This window comes from Coenobita brevimanus, chromosome 38 (genome assembly GCF_032717465.1).
Source record: "Coenobita brevimanus isolate Jiangsu-jjx chromosome 38, ASM3271746v2, whole genome shotgun sequence".
NCBI lineage: Eukaryota > Metazoa > Arthropoda > Malacostraca > Decapoda > Coenobitidae > Coenobita > Coenobita brevimanus.
Window position 1 is genome coordinate 50801194 of NC_136991.1, and position 5000 is coordinate 50806193.

The window sequence follows — 5000 nt, forward strand, 5'->3', positions numbered from 1 at the left end:
CTCCTCTCTCTTCTTCCTTTCCCTCTTCTCCCTTCTCCCCTCCCCATCCACACGTCTCAAAATATTTCTTCTTCTTTTCCATCTCAATTCTGTCTCCCCTTCTTCCTCCCTCCCCCCCTTCTTTCTTCCCCTCACCTCTCCCCCTCCCCGTTCCCCTTCCCTCCACCCCACCTTATTTCTTCCTATAATCATCTCACTTTTTTCTGCCCAAATTCTGTTTCCTTCTCCTCCCTCCCCCTCCTTCCTTTCCTTCCCTTTCTCTCCGCCCTCCCCCTCCTTCCTTTCCTTTCCCTTCCCTCTCTTTCCTCCCACCTCTCTACTTTTACTTCCTTCCAGTTTTTTCTCTTCCATTCCCCTCTCCCCTCCTCCCCAATATCCACTAACTTCTTTGTAAATTCCTTCCAGTCTTTTCTATTCCTCTCTCCTTTCCCTTCCTCCCCTCGCCTTCTTCTCCCCTTCCTTCCTACCTACCTCCCTTCCTTCCTTCTTGCCTACCAACCTACCTACCACCTTCCCTCTCTCCCTACCCACTTCCTTCTTATCTGTCTTTCTTTCTTTACTTCCTTCTATCTTTCCCTTCACTTCTCTTTTTTAGAACAACTTTTTCCTTCGCTTCTCCTCCATTCCACCCACTCGCTAGGTCAAGAAGACTCCCGGATACGCACACACACACACACACACACACACACACACACACACACACACACACACACACACACACACACACACACACACACACACACATCTACATACGCGTCTGCATCTGTCAGTCTCTCTGTCAATTTTATCTCTTAACGTGTGTCGCTCACTTTAACACACACACACACACACACACACACACACACACACACACACACACACTCTCTCTCTCTCTTTAATGCACTCCCCCCTCACTCCCTCCCCTCCCCCTCACCCCCCTCCTCTCCTCCCCTTCCTTCAACATACTGTCTCCCTCTTTCTCCTTCCCCTCTCACTTCCTCCTCCCTTCCCTTCTCTTCCTCCTTCTTCCCTCTTCCTCCTACACCCTCCTCTTCCCACCACCTCCTCCTCCTCCTTCCTTCCATTCCTTCTCCCTCTCTACCCTTCCCCTCTTCTCCTGTTTTTCCTCTTCCTTCCTCCTCCTCCTCCTCCTCCTCCCTCCTCTTCATTTTCACCAATAAACCTGACATGTTTCTCCTTTCCAAACAATTATGTAGTTTTTCTCTCCTTTTCCTGCCGGCTAATGTGCTCATGTGATGAAGGGGGGGGGGCAGAATGTCACCCCTTCAGCCTGGGGACGCATTATCTATCTTTTATCTACCGAAGACTATTTTATTCAGCACATGGGAGAGTAGAGAGGGATGCCTTAACGTGGTGGCACTGATATAACTGGTCGGCTCCACTGCCCGGTTATACACACGTCCCTCAACTCCCTCCCTATCCCCCTTTCTCCCTCCCTCTCTCTCTCTCTCTCCATACCACTCCCCTCTCCCTCCAGTCTATTCCTTCCCCCTCCCTGCAAGCCCTTCCCCTCCCTTCCTCCCTCCCTCCCTCTCATCATAATTATTTGCCTCCCCCTCCCTCCCCCTCCCCCCTTCTCTCTCTCTCTCTCTCTCCCTTATTCTATATTCTCCCCTTCTTCCCCATATCTCGTTCTATTTCAATCACATTTCCATCACACACACACACACACACACACACACACACACACACACACACACGAGAACAATCACAAACACATACATTTACACACAAAATCTTAAATCCTACACACACACACACACACACACACACACACACACACACACACACACACACACACACACACACACACGAGAACAATCACAAACACATACATTTACACACAAAATCTTAAATCCTACACACACACACACACACACACACACACACACACACACACACACACACACACACACACACACACGAGAACAATCACAAACACATACATTTACACACAAAATCTTATATCCTACACACACACACACACACACACACACACACACACACACACACACACACACACGATATTTCTCGTTGTTTATTCTAAGTTTTATGTTCTTTATCTTTTAATCTTTTTCTATGTCCTCGCAACACGTATGGTCAGTCTCTCTCTCTCTCTCTCTCTCTAAAACACAGGTATTCACAGAAGCTCGTCAACTCACTTTGCTGAAGCGACAGACAGAAGTGAGGGAGGGGAGAGAGAGAGAGAGAGAGAGAGAGAGAGAGAGAGAGAGAGAGAGAGAGAGAGAGAGAGAGAGAGAGAGGGAGAGAGGGAGGTGAACGGAATGGACAGAATCTTCTTCGTCTTCATCTTCTTTCCTTTCCTCAATTCTCTTCGATTCTTTCATCTTTCTTTTCTTCCTCCTTCCTTCTCCCTCGTTCTTCTCTCCCCCCCTCCCCCCTCTCTCTCTAATCTATGCATGTACCTATCTTAAAATACAGTATATATATATTTTCTCTTTCACTCAACACACACACACACACACACACACAAACAGACAGACAGATATATATATAGATGTATGCAATCACTCCATCTCTCTCATCAGTTTCCCCCCTTTCTCCCTATCATCACTCCTCTCCTCCCTCTCCACTCTCCCCTCTCCAATCATGTCTCCCTCCCTCCCCCTCCTCCCCCACCCCACCCCACCCCACCCACTGTGTTTCGCGAGCAAACAATTTGGGGAGAAATTTTGCCCCCGCGCTGACGAGCTGGGTCAAGGTTGGGTCAGGCTGGGTGGGTTGGGTTGGGTTGGGTAGGGTAGGGTAGGTATAGGTTGAGAGAGAGAGAGAGAGAGAGAGAGAGAGAGAGAGAGAGAAACTGAACGACCTTCTCAAGGGCTAAAGTCCAAGAAATTTTTAAGACACATTACCAATACAATGCGACTCATGGAAGAGGGACGGTCAACCATCTTTACATCCCTGACCTTAGGAGACTAGCCCCGGCCCTCTACGATCTGGATGGGGTATGATTATAAGGTAGATGGATTAGATGGAGGTGAGGTCAGGTGAGGCTGAGAAAAATATGATTAATTAAGGTAGTACAGGTGAAGTTCCTTAATTGTCTCATTAGGAAAAGGTGGCCTAATTACTCTGAACATATTACTATTAACTTATGACGCTAAAACGAATAAATAAATAAATAAATACGTAAATAAATAAATGATCTTCGTTAATCGTTTATCATTCTCGTTTATGCAGGTAATTAATCTGTCACTGAGAACACCTTTTCCATTATTTTTCTATCTATCTGTATATCTATCTATTCATTTATCTATCTGGCTACCTACCTGCCTATCTATTTATCTGTCTATCTATTCACCCATCCATCTATCAGTCTATCTGCCCACCCATCCATTTATCTATCTATCTCTGTCCTTATTTATCTCTATTTCTCTCCCATTAATATTTTCATTTATCATTTAATTTGTATATTTCCCTTCTCTTTACTCTCTCTCTCTCCCTATCTATCTCTTTCTCTCCAGTTTTCCCTTCAATATCTCTAATAATCCCTTCTTCTTTGTTTTGACTCTCACTTCCTCTTCTCCTCTCTCTCTCTCTCTCTCCTGTTCAATCTTTCACCTTCTCTTCCGCCTTCCTTCTTCTCCTATTTTTCTGTCACTTCTCTTTCTTCTTATTTTTTTCCCTCCTTCTCTCTCTCTCTCTTTCTTTTTCTCTCTTTCATTCTTCCTCTCTTTCTTTCTTTCAGTCATATTTTCTTTCGTCTCTCTCTCCCTCCTCTTTACTTATTCTTTTCAATTTTCTCTCTCTCTCTCTCTCTCTCTCTCTCTCTCTCTCTCTTATAAATCTGGTCAATAAATCTGACTCCCCTGTGCATCCTGCCAGTGTACCTTCCTTTCTTTAATCTCACTTTCTCACATTTCTCTCCCTCTTGCACATTCTCTCTCTCTCTCTCTGCATCACACACACACACACACACACACACACACACACACACACACACATCATTACTCATTCAATTTCCTACCTCATTCCTCATTTTCCTGCCTCTCAATCCTCATTTTCCTGCCTCTCATTCCTCATTTTCCTGCCTCTCATTCCTCATTTTCCTGCCTCCCCAGTGCCTCCTATACCCCAGAATTTAATCACACTTGTCCACCCTTTTAGAATATAATGTTTTTCTCCCTTCCTTCCTTCCTTCTCTCTTTCCCTTCCATCCTTCCTTCCTTCTCTCTTTTCCTTCTTTCTCTTCCTTCCTTTCCCCACCTCTCTCTCATCACTCTTCCCTTCCACTGCCTCCTCTCTTCTCTTCTCAACTTTGCCATTATCCTCCCTTCCTTCTTCCCTTCTCTCCTCTCCTCCTCCCTTCTCCTTTATTCAGCTTCCATGCTTCCCTCTCCCTTTCCTTCTCTTCTCCTTTCTCTTTCTCTCCCTTCTGTCCTCCCTGTCATCTCTTCTCTCCCTCCTCCCTTCTCCACAGTGATACATTCCTTCCTTCCTTCCCTCCTCCATACTCTAGTTTACTGCTTCCTTCCCTTCCATCCCCTTCTCTTCTTCTTCTTCTTCTTCCACCCACTCTCTCTCTCTCTCTCTCTCTCTCTCTCACACACACACACACACACACACACACACACACACACACACACAACCATTCTCTCATCCCTCCATCATTTCTTTCCTTCAATAATCAGTACACATTTTTTCAGTCTTTCCAGTTTTAATTTACCTCCTGCTATCACTCTATCTATCTAGCTTTCTATCTATCTATTTCTATTCTTCCATCCCTCTATTTCTTCCTTCACTTCTTTCAGTATTCAACATTTTCACTTCCTTTCTCACCCCTATCTATATTTTCCCTCATCTTCACTATCCATACTGTCTGTCTGTCTGTCTATCTATCTATCTATCTCACATACACCGTTCTTCCATCCCTTCTTGCCTCTTCCTATGAACATACAAGATCTTTTAACTCTCCTCCATTCATTTCTCACCCCAGTTTCTCCTCTCCTCTCTCTCTCTCTCTCTCTCTCTCTCTCACA

At 45.2% G+C, this 5000-nt stretch overlaps 1 protein-coding gene across 1 annotated transcript in view; it reads left to right on the plus strand.

The window, feature by feature from the left end:
* The window catches only part of LOC145396534 (corticotropin-releasing factor-binding protein), a 140658-nt gene that overhangs the window by 65743 nt on the left and 69915 nt on the right, over positions 1 to 5000 (plus strand). The window lies entirely within an intron of this gene.